Source organism: Diorhabda carinulata, chromosome 4 (genome assembly GCF_026250575.1).
Source record: "Diorhabda carinulata isolate Delta chromosome 4, icDioCari1.1, whole genome shotgun sequence".
Classification (NCBI taxonomy): Eukaryota; Metazoa; Arthropoda; class Insecta; order Coleoptera; family Chrysomelidae; genus Diorhabda; species Diorhabda carinulata.
In genome coordinates, this window is record NC_079463.1 from 17,451,825 (window position 1) to 17,464,720 (window position 12,896).

Genomic DNA, 12,896 nt, shown 5'->3' on the forward strand with positions numbered 1-12,896 from the left:
TGATATATATATATATATATATATATATATATATATATATATATATATATATATATATATATATATATATATATATGGAAATTATTCGAAAGTATTTTTAGAGAAATTATAATCGTACTTTAAAATACCTGATAAATTTTAAGTGCTGCACATGTTTTATTACAAACGAGGCGCGCACAGACAGATATCTCGCACGATATATTCCTCTTTATTATTACAGTTTCCTTATCTTGAGGTTTAAGTTTTATACAAATTTCGACGGTCGGGCGTAAATCTTCGAACACCTTCGAAATAATACATGAAATATTATTTCTAAAACATATCGAGAGAATCGATACGTGCTTAAGTTTCAGTTAGGTACCCGGATGAAAATGTCTCATCACATAATCATCATATAATCTCGTCGAATTTATCTTGTAATACCTAAAATCGATAAAAAATTTATGTAATAATATAATATGAAATAAAATTTCTCTATAAAAATACAGACACGACAACAGACGACGTTTCAATAAACTATATATTTTTCGTTTATAAAATATTGTCGTGTCGTCATCGTCGTCGACGCCTTCTAATCTATGATAAAAATTTTTCGTAATTTTTACTGTAAATTTATATATGTAGATATATTTTATAGACGTATGAAATATATTTTTCTTTTTTTTTTAAAAATTATTCGAAACTTGTTCGAATTTTGTAAAATATATATATATATATATATATATATATATATATATATATATATATATATATATATATATATATATATATATATATGTTCACGGGGAAAAATTGCAAGCCCCAATCCCTCGCACGAAGGTGGTTCCAGCGGGCCGCTCGCCCAGAGAGGACACGCTGATTCTGATCTAAGGGCATTACAGACTTCAATCTCGTGCGGCTAGAAGCCTCCTGTCCCTCTAAGAAGAATTATTTATACGCCGACAGTAAAAACCGCGAACGGCAAGAGCCGAAACTCAATACCGACGGCCCTTTGGGATGTCGAAATACGCCTAGTTAGCAGGCTAGAGTCTCGTTCGTTATCGGAATCAACTAAGAACGGCCATGCTCCACCACCCACCGTATCAAGAAGGAGATCTCAATCTGTCAATCCTTCCGGTGTCCGGGCCTGGTGAGGTTTCCCGTGTTGAGTCAAATTAAGCCGCAGGCTTCACTCCTGGTGGTGCCCTTCCGTCAATTCCTTTAAGTTTCAGCTTCGCAACCATACTTTCCCCGGAACCTAAAAGCTTTGGTTTCCCGGAAGCTGCCCGCCGAGTCATCGGAGGAACGTCGGCGGATCGCTAGCTGGCATCGTTTATGGTTAGAACTAGGGCGGTATCTGATCGCCTTCGAACCTCTAACTTTCGTTCTTGATCAATGAAAGCGTTTTTGGCAAATGCCTTCGCTTCTGTCCGTCTTGCGACGTTACAAGTATTTCACCTCTAACGTCGCAATACGAATGCCCCCATCCGTTCCTATTAATCATTACCTCGGGGTTCCGAAAACCAACAAAATAGAACCGAGGTCCTATTCCATTATTCCATGCACACAGAATTCAGGCAAAATTTTGGCCTGTTTTAAGCACTCTAATTTGTTCAAAGTAAACGTGCCTCGACACTCGGTCAAGAGCACCGCGGCGGGATTGAGTTGGGCTGCCCTTGCGAGCTAACCCACCGGCAGGACGTCCCACGACACTCCAGTTGACACCGCGTACGATGAACCTGCGGCGTGGGACACAGATTCAACTACGAGCTTTTAACCGCAACGACTTGCCCTCCAATTGATCCTCGTTAAAGGGTTTAGAGTGTACTCATTCCGATTACGGGGCCTCGGATGAGTCCCGTATCGTTATTTTTCGTCACTACCTCCCCGTGCCGGGAGTGGGTAATTTGCGCGCCTGCTGCCTTCCTTGGATGTGGTAGCCATTTCTCAGGCTCCCTCTCCGGAATCGAACCCTAATTCCCCGTTACCCGTTACAACCATGGTAGGCGCAGAACCTACCATCGACAGTTGATAAGACAGACATTTGAAAGAAGCGTCGCCGGTGCGAGACCGCGCGATCAGCGAAAAGTTATTCAGAGTCACCAAATTGTACGATGACGAGCCCGCCACCGATTGGTTTTGATCTAATAAAAGCGCTCCTTCCGTCTCCGGTCGGAACTCTGTTTGCATGTATTAGCTCTAGAATTACCACAGTTATCCAAGTAAATGTGGGTACGATCTAAGAAACCATAACTGATTTAATGAGCCTTTCGCAGTTTCACCTTAATTTGGCTTGTACTGAGACATGCATGGCTTAATCTTTGAGACAAGCATATGACTACTGGCAGGATCAACCAGGGAACTGTGTTTTATAATATATAATATATATTTATACATATATTTAATAAAACAATTATCGAAAAAGTTTTAATAACAATATCCAGGAATTATGATGATGTTTTTTCATATTACATATATTTTATATTTATACATAATAATATATCATCTGTATTCATGTGTAAACATTGTTATTTACTTTTTCGTTAGCGTGTTTGCTGCGCTTATTATTGAAAATATATAATTTTCGCGCCACGCTTTATTCATATATATATATATATATATATATATATATATATATATAAAGTTATATGAAAATAGTTATGATAATGAAAAACAGGTATTATGAAATTATGAAATTAGATTGCGCTCTATATATAAACTTGACGAAAAAGATGAATTGTGAAAATTGAATGGAGATGTTTGGATGTAGAAGCCGTCCGAGGTGTATTATATAAAAGTGTTATGAAAATATTAATAATAATGAAAAACAAGTATTATGAAATTAAATTCCCCTCTATATATGAACTTGTAGAAAAAGATGAATTGTGAAAATTGAATGGAGGTGTTTTGTACGTAGAAGCCGCACGAGGTGTATTATATAAAAGTTGTATGAAATTAATAATAATAATGAATAATAATGAAAAACAAGTATTGTGAAATTAGATTCCGCTCGATATAGGTACTTGTCCAAAAATAAAGAAATAGATGTATATTAGGTAAGGTTGTGTGAAGTGGTGCCCACCTGGGACACCTTCTGATGGGTCTCCAGAAGATTTTCCCACCCACACTATAAAAACAAAGATTAGGTTAAGTTAGGTTCCACTCCTGGGAGCTGTAAGACCTTGAAGTTGGTGGAGTGGCTCAGTAACTTCCTCTCTTCTCGTGCCGTCTTGACGGACGGGTCGAGAGGAGTGAAGCTAAGAAACAGCTCAATAGGGGAGGTACGCTGATGAAATGACAACTTGTTGACCTCCCGGCGTACGACACTCCCAAGGATTTAGGAGGGTGGTTTAGTGGGTGAGAGCCCCACACAAACTCATAGCATTGCATCCGCCCGCTGTGAGGACGGTGTTAGTTTCAACCCCACCTCTGGGCCAAAAAAAAAGTTGTATGAAATAGTAGTAATAACGAAGAAATGTATTATCACAGTAGATTCTGCTCGATATATAAACTTGACGAGAGAGATGTATTGTGAAAATTGGATTAGAAAAAGTTTTTATGATAGTAGGAATCCTCCGAGATATAACGTAGTTAAATAAAAAAGTGTAAGTTTATAGGCTAGGTTCAGCGTTTGTCCACAAGAGGGCGCTTTTAATTCAACGTTCGTCCGTTAGAGGACGTATATAGTTTAACTTGCGGCCGCTAGGTAGAATTTGATTTCTAGTCGACGTTTTCAAAGTAGAAGCATTTTTGATGTAGATCTAATGGCAATTGAATTGAGAAAAACTGAAGTAATATTTATTAGTAGAAGTAATATATCAATAAAAAAATTCCTGGTTTAATGAAACGGAAAAATCATAAGTCATTTTGTAGGATTAAGATCCAAAATGTATGCATATAAATTATATATTAATTCTTCGAATGAGGAACAGAGTAATTAAAAAATCAAAAGGAGTTAAAGTTGCAACCGTAAAGAACAAAATAACCTTTGATGATTATGTGAAATGTTTAAAGGAAAAAACCGATAAAATTATAACTCAACAGTCTATTCGTTCTTATGCTCACAATATTTATTCCATAGAACAAAAGGAAGTTGGTTTAAGTTATAATGATGATAAACGTCAATTACTTTCTTCATCATTTGATACATTGCCGTGGAGTCATTATAGAAATTAGTTTGTTTCAGATAATGGTTTTTGTTCCTTCACTTCAAGATATTTCCATTAAAGAAATTTGTAAAAATGTTAATAGTATTTTAGAATTTACAAATCAAAATTTATTACCTCATAAGCTTACTTATAAGGTTATGTTAACATATAGCGAACACAGATGGAACTTTTTATTTAACAATTCCAGAGTCACTAACAATCATACTTATTGATTGGAAAACATTAAAGACTCGCAATATATACCAAATAATTTGCGTAATTGTGTAATTGATGAATCAAATTGGGATAATTTGTATAAATTAAAAAGATATTGTGTTTGGTTCCATTACTATTATGTGAAAAATTTAAATTTAGTGCTATGTCAACGTTGTGTTCGACAACTCGAATACATTTTAGACAAAAATAATATGAATTTCAAATTACATGTTATAAGAGATCATTATCATCGCGTTCATGCTACCGAAGATTTTGATACATTATATGGTTCGAAATTTTCGTGGTATCAAAATGAATTCAATCGAGTGTTGTTTTATGATATGATATTTATGATAGTTTTTAATTTTTTTTTATTCGATAAATTAAATTTGTATAAAATTTATTTTTTTTTTATTCTGTAATACTGCAAATTGACTAAACCTATAAATAATGTATACTTCAAACTTACTATTTATATATATATTTATATATATATTTTTTTTAAAGATAATGTAAATAAAACGACTGCTCAATACTTGATTGTTTTATTTCTCAAAATTATACACTTTCAAATCTAAAGAAAAAAAAATTATTCATAAATAGATAGTACACGAGTAAGAAGTGCTTTTAGCTGTTCTTTCAGACTGGTGTTGGGGTATGGTATGCCAAAAAGATTCCAATCAAATGGTCCAGATGATACAACACTTCTCGAATATTCGCTGAATTTGTAGTAGGAGGTGTCTTGAGTGAAAAAGTAAATGTATTCATCGATATATCGGAATGCAGGTAGGATTTTTCGGAAGCCCCAAAAAACGATCGCTAACTCGAGCTCTATTCAAAATTTTCTTAAATCCATCATTGAATTCGATGTAATATGCTTGATCATGAAACACAAAAATTTGACCACTATTTGTTTGAAAAATAACATCGACTTTCGAATTAGTTGGTATGACTTTGTTTATTTCCGATATAGTCAAATCTGGGAAAGATGTCGTATAACAATCGCCGCACATACGTAGATTTCTAGGAATTAGGCGGACATAAGTCGAAATTCCAATAATCGACTAATGACAAACAATTTTTTTCCTGGAATAGTAGATTACCTGACGAACAATAGCCAACCCCACCCACATCCCTAGACTGCGCCAGCGCACTGCATTACTAGTCGAAACTTGATTGTCGCACTTACTGCACATGAAAGTTCTGACGCCCTTTTCGTAATCATTTTCTTCGGTGAATATTTTATGTGTCGTGTCATATTTGCTTGTTTAATTGATGGATACGAATAATACAGGTAAGCCTTTATTAAATTAATATGAAATTGTATTAAATATATTGTCAATAAATGATTTAATGAGCCGTCAATAATACCCTTTTTTAGAAATGTTTTTTCTTTATTTTTCAATTTCAATCGAAAAAAAAAACTTTACTTCCGCACCTTTCCGAGTTACATTTTTGATTTCATTATATAGTATAAAGACTTATAAAGAAAACTGCTTAAAATCAGCTGCTAGTTTTAAAAATAAACGAGTTTGAAATTTTTTTGACAAAAATAGGAAAATATCAGATTTTATGTTTTTGTGTTATTATTTTTTTATTGTTATAGGTTCACCTGGCTGCTCGGGGGTGAAAATGTTGACTCGTAAATACCTCTTCGATAAAATGAACGAGCAACATTCATTATCGATAAATGAAAAAATTAAAGATTTAGAAAATTATTTACTCGTGTGTTACGGGGACACAGAAGAACATAAAAATATGATAAAAAAGAAGTTTTCGTATTTTAAATGTGATTTGATAAAGAGGTGGTCTCGGGCGCATAGAATACTTGAAAACTTTTTGGCGGACAATAATTCTTGGTTGGAAGGAACATTTGAGATCCCCGTAGACACGAATCAAAGGCCAGGACGACCTACCAAATCTTTTACCGAATCTAGCGAAAGAACAAAGAGAACAAATACTGAAGGAGTCCGCGCATCAGTCGACGAAGAAGTAATTGTTCTCGCGGCACAAGTAATTTTAAAAACAGAAGAAAAAAGAAATGCGTCTACTGTTTTAAAAGACATTACAAATTCTTCTGCATCTGCCAGTGATTGTAAAAACAGACATTCAAAGTCTAAAGAAATAGAGCCCCTTACTCCTCTGCAAGCACTGACAATGTTTGTTGAAGCCGATTTGACCAGAAGACAGTACGAGATTATTCGAGCAACGAACAAAAGATTCTATCCACATTATGAATTATTATTGAAGGCCAAAGAAGATTGCTACCCACCCAAGGAGTCATTACGAGTGACGTCTACCTGCGCAGAAGGAAACCTACAATCTTTGTTGGATCACACTGTAACCAGATTATCCCTCTTCTTAGAAGAAGTCTTACTCACCCTTGATGCCGTTGAAAGGAACTCGTTACTGTTAATCTGCAAATGGGGTTGTGACAGCTCTCAACAAGCCCAGTTTAAATAAAGACTCTCAAACGAAGATGAATCTGATGCTAATATTTTTATAAGCTCATTTGTGCCTTTACGAATTGTTTGTGGCAAAATCCAACTCCATCTTCACCTAGATATTGCCGTCCAATAAGATTTAGATTCGTAAAAGAATCTACGGACATCACAAAAGAAGAAATCAATTATGTAAAGAATAGTGTAAACTCATTAAACTTGACGAAAGTTGACCTCAATGGAGTGAATTTTTTTTTCAACATAGTTTTAAAATGACTATGGTTGACGGAAAGGTCTGCAATGCTGCTACAGACACCAGCAAATGTTATATATATGGAGCTATATGGAGATTTTAACGATTTAACAAAAAAAATGATGTATGCCCTGAAGCTCTTGAATTTGGCCTTTCCGTATTACATGCAAGAATCCGGATATTCGAAAGTGTGCTGCATTTAGCATATAAATTGCCCGTGAAAAAATATCGCGAGAGACGAACCGAAGAAGAAAAAAATCTAGAAAAGCAGAAGAAACTTGATATTCAGCAAAGATTTAGAGAGGAGACAGGTCTCTTAGTCGATATGCCAAAAAGTAACTTCGGAAACACAAACGATGGAAATACCAGCAGAAGATTCTTCGAGAACCCTGAATTGGCTGCAGAAAGTTATGACTTGATTATTAGATTAAAAGTGATATTAGAAGCCATATCAAGCGGCCATAAGATTGACGTAGCAAAATATGATAAGTACGCCATGGAAACTGCGAAACTATATGTTGAGTTATATGGCTGGCATCCTATGACTCCAACGATGCATAAGGTCTTAATTCATGGAGCTTCAATAATAGAAAATTCGTTGTTGCCGATAGGGCAACTTTCGGAAGAAGCTGCTGAGGCCCGCAATAAACATTTTAGGTTTTATCGCCTAAACTTTGCTCGCAAGTTTTCGAGGGAAGAATGCAACTTAGATATTTATCATAGGTTACTATTAACATCCGACCCATTTATTAGTTCCATGAGAAAGACAAAAAAACCGCTTCAAAATTATTTTTGCCTTAGACAATGCAGCTATTAATTCTTGCTGAGCCAAACCGACCAATGGAAATTGATGAAAGAGGCGAAAGTTTAAATGTATATGAATAAGTCTCCAATGTATGATTGATTATTTTTAGTGATTATCTATTTAGCTTATGTAACTTTAATATTGTATAACGAATGTAAAGATCCTTTTAATAATATAATATATTTACTTACTTATTAGAACAAAATAAACTTTGTTTTATTTAATGATACATGCCTGAAAGTATTACTAAAACGTAGACACCTGTCCCTCCTTGGGGAAAACCGTCAGTATGTCATACGTATTTTCAATATAATACTAAAAAACACTTTGAAATCAACTACCATCTCGAATAAAATATTTTTTGATAAAACATCACAAGTACCACCGTCCACCAACAAATAATTTCGATAAGTTATTCCAAATACAGAATTCTTTTTATGTAACTATTTTGTAATATAAATATCACATAAAATAATTTTAGCCGCCTAAATCCTGAAAAACGATCTATGTGCGCCGGTAAGTTTATTAAATGCAAACAAGAATGTGTGATTTTGGTTCGAATTGAATCTTCTGTGGAAGATAATCTGTGACGTATCCAGAATGTAAAGGTATATGAATGTCAAATAAATCAAATTTCCATAGAAATCTGTTGAAATCAATGTAAAGACGGAAATTTGGGAATGATGGAGTCGATGCAAGAAACATAAAATCTACAGTTAATATCACAAATATTGGTCACCGGATGTGACGTTGAATGAAGTGTTGGTTGCATAGTCGTTGTCGTCGTCGTTGATTTGTCGTTGCATGGATTATGTATAAATTTTTGTGTGGGACCATAAAAATATTCGAGCGCCATTTTATCATCTTCATTGAGTATCGTTATGTTTCTCTGATACCACGGGTACATTATTGCAGTTGGGACGTCACTATGACCAATTTCTAAGGTGTGGCCGATTTCGTGTGCTAATACCATAAAGAAGCTACTTTCGTCGTCTTGTACAATTCCATCGATATTGGAATTCCATCGTTCCTGACTATCAAGATGAGTTTCTATGCATCCATCTCCGGAGGGAAAATAAGCATGAGCTAACACCTTACCAGGACCATCAAAATTGAAGGCACAATATCGATTACCTTGACAATTAGCTCGAAATTGATGTTTTTTAGACACAAAAGTAATAGTTATATCAGGCGAAGGCATGGGAATCGTTACTCGTTTAAATGTAAATTTGGAATTTTGTTGCCAAATATTAAATGTCTTTTCAGCAGCAGCGACGTATGGCGGTGATGCTTGATTTTGTAATAGTACAGATACTCTCTAAGTGCTCTCCCTATTAAACTGTTGTCAGAACAAATATCACAAACGACATACATTAAATCTATACAATTGGAAAAGCCACACATTGGATTTGGTATAAATGACTTCAATAAATTAACAATATTATAATAAAAATCACAAAAGTTCACTTTATTTAAAATTGAAAGGTGATACAGAAGCAAATTCTCTTGAAGACGTAAAATTTCCACAACTTCTTCTTCTTCGTCGAGAACAAAAGTTACATCATGTCGGCGAATTTCAACAAATTTCTGATTATCATAAATGACTTTAGTCATTTGACAAAAATCTTGGTACAAGAGATTAGAATCGATAGGACTTTTGTTATCTGGAGAATTGAAATACTCCTCCTTACTTATACGCAGTGCATCTAAGACATGTTCCCATTCGAAAGTATTGAAGGACATTTTGATAGGTTCCACAGCTCCGATAAATGTTGATAAAATGATGACAGGTGCAAAATTTCTGGCAGGGCTAAGGCTACACCCAACTATAAATCGACCAACATTGAAAACTCTATGTGATAAATAATGTTTTTCTTGTCTTATTGCATTTTCGTAATATAGTAGAATTTGATTCAAATCACGATCGTAATTTGGTTGTTCTTCATCCGTACATGTAACACTAGTTTCACTATCTTCACTATAATACCCAGAATCTTGATTCATGTTGACTACACTCACTTGTTGACTGTTCAAACTAATGCCTTTCAATTTATGTTAGCTCCCGAACTTCTCTGATTGGTTGCCTTTTCTATACCACATCATCAGTGTATATCCAACCGTTATGTTTTTTATCTAAACCTAACCATTTGACGTAAATTCTATTACGATTCCTCTTCAATACTTTTTCAACGAGATAAATGTTGGGATTTTTGGTTTTTTGTAATTCCTCTTCATAGAAACAACCTCTGAGAGGTGATCTATTCATATCTTCTATTAAATACGTTACAGGATTCGTTATTTTCACTTTCGTAATTTTGAATAATTCCGTTGTAAAATTGGGGGTGTAACCTTTTTCAAAAGCCTGTTTCGCTTTACTTATTCGCACAATATCTCCTACATTTAACTTTCTAGGTCCGGCGATTTTCAAATAACTGAATTTCTTATTTTTCGTTACTTTGACGGTTTATATCCAATTTTACTATGTTTCGTGTTGTTGTATTTCTTTGTGATTTGAGGTAAAATATCGATCCATTTGTATTTCCCAATTAAGCTGAAATGTTTATAGAGTTTCGTTTTGAGTGTTCTAATAACTCTTTCTGCAATTGCAGCTTCTTTGTACTAAACGTACTTTAATGATTGATATTATGTTTTTTCATTAGAGATTAAATTTAGTATTGTAAAATTCCGTTCCTTGATCTGATTGTAGATTTTTTGGCATTCTACCGCCTCTGATAATACTCGAAAATGCACGAGTTATTTCTTCGGCTGTTTTCGTCTTGAGTGGACCACACGAATTTCGAAAAACAATCGATAACTACCAAAATCATTTTAAATCCTCTATTATGTCTTGCATAAGATCTCATTCCAGCTAGATCCATCTGCCATAAGTCATCAAGACCTTTAATTATTGTTCGTCGACAGGGATAATTGCGTCGAATCGGTTTATGTAATTCCTTAACAAGTTGAATCCTATCTGCAGACATTATTTATAGTGAACAATTAACTTGACAACATTTGTTATATCTATTTCGAATAACAAAATAAATTTTCTTGGGGACTTATTTGTTGGCGGTTAGTTGATTATTCCTCTAAATTACACCGCTTATCTATTCGCGTCTACACCGCTTGCGGTTGATTATTTATCTAAATTACATTGTACGAGAAGATCCATGTAAAAATAATCTCTACTGCCCAATTTAAATTCGACTTTATCGTTGTTCTTTATGATAAGTTCATTTAACTGATGATACTGATATTCCATATTATTATTCAATAAAACACTCCCATCAGAAGCTTAGTGTTTACAGCTTTCAATTTTACAATCAAAAGGGAATACAAACGCCGTACCGTATCTAAAACATAAAAGCTCTTGTTGAATTTCTTCATGCCTCTGAAGCTGATTAGACATTTTGTACGATACGTTTGTGCGAATTGGTGCATCTGTGTGGTATTTGACTTTGAAACAACATTATCAACATATTTTTTTATTGCCATTTGTACAATGTTTGTATTGAGAGTAGCAAACCTTGAATCATAATTCCTATGTATTACATCAAATGTATCTTTAATTTTTTTTATGTTGCTCAGTATAAATTCACGATTTGATTCTATTTCGTTATCTACATACTTTTGAGTTGATATCTAATCCCTCTTTTTGCTGGACTCTCAGCTTTAGGAGCGTTATCGGGTGGTGCTGCGGGAATTGCGAAGACTGTGGTCGATGCAAAAAATGCCCTAAAAGAAATTGGAAAAAGATCATCGACACAATAAAGCTATGGAGTCTATAAGTAAAGGACTGTATTTGCGGAAGAACGCTAAAGGTGGATATGGATTATTCTTGAAAAAAAACTACCATTGAAGCTACCCAATAGAGCAGTGTTTGACTATGAATTAATCAAGTTTGCCAAATTATTAGAAATAAAATATTTCCGAGGAGTGTACATGCGCGATTCTCTGCCGAAAAGTGGACAGCGACGATGTTACGAGCAGTACCAAAATTACAATCAAATTAATTGTAGACATTTGTGTTTGCAATTCCTCTATAATGTCTGAAGCATTGGAGGCGTGGTTAGTTGGTGAAAGACAATTGTCCTCTTTTACAAGTGCTGAATTGAAAACTATTCCTCTAAAGTATTTGGTAGGAGTTAGACCTTGGGAGTTATTGGACAATTGGCACAAATTACCACAAGAATATCGATCAGATTTCAACTTGCAAATTTGCTTGCCTTGCTTCGTGCATTACAATAGACCAGATCAACGTAAGCATGTCGATAGTCCGGTGAGCTCACAACGCAACTGTCATACATGTAATTATTTTTTGAAAAAATAAAAGTTTTCTCCTGAATTTTATTATTATTTAAATTTATATACTTCACTCATAAACAACAGTCATGTCTCAGTTGTTGAACTTAACGTCCACATCAAATGAGTTCTCCTTCAAACCTCCCACACCGATAATATTGAAACCCGAAAAAGAATACTTTATTGGTTTGTTGGGGTTTCACTCGTATCATTCTATACCGAATATCGATGGTGAGAAAATTTATTTCTACAATAAGAATGATCGTAAGAAAGTGTTCATCATTGTTCAGTCAACGAACGACCGAACAATCCGATCTATCTGCACAAACGAAATCACCAACATCACCGTAAGAGTGTTGAATCAAGATCTCATACCTGTACATTTTCGAGGAGAAAAGAGCACGTTAATTTTACATCTATTGAAACGCTAAAAAAATGGGTCTACTTATCAACGATTATAAAAGTCCAACATCAACTGTAACAACATTAGTCTCTTGTAGATCGTTCCAAAGAACGAAGCTTACACCCGCAAATGAGCATTCCTGCAAGCAATCGGATGCCAAAATATTGAATATATGGGTTTATTTGAAATGATGTGAAAAATGAGCAAATATCATGTATTCGTCGCCGGAGATTTCAGAAAAAATATTAGTTTTCAGATCGGAATTATCGTTTTTTCGAAAATTCAATTTTCATGGATTTTCACGGATTTCCCCTTGTCATAATTTTTTTTTCCGGAAACTGACAACTCT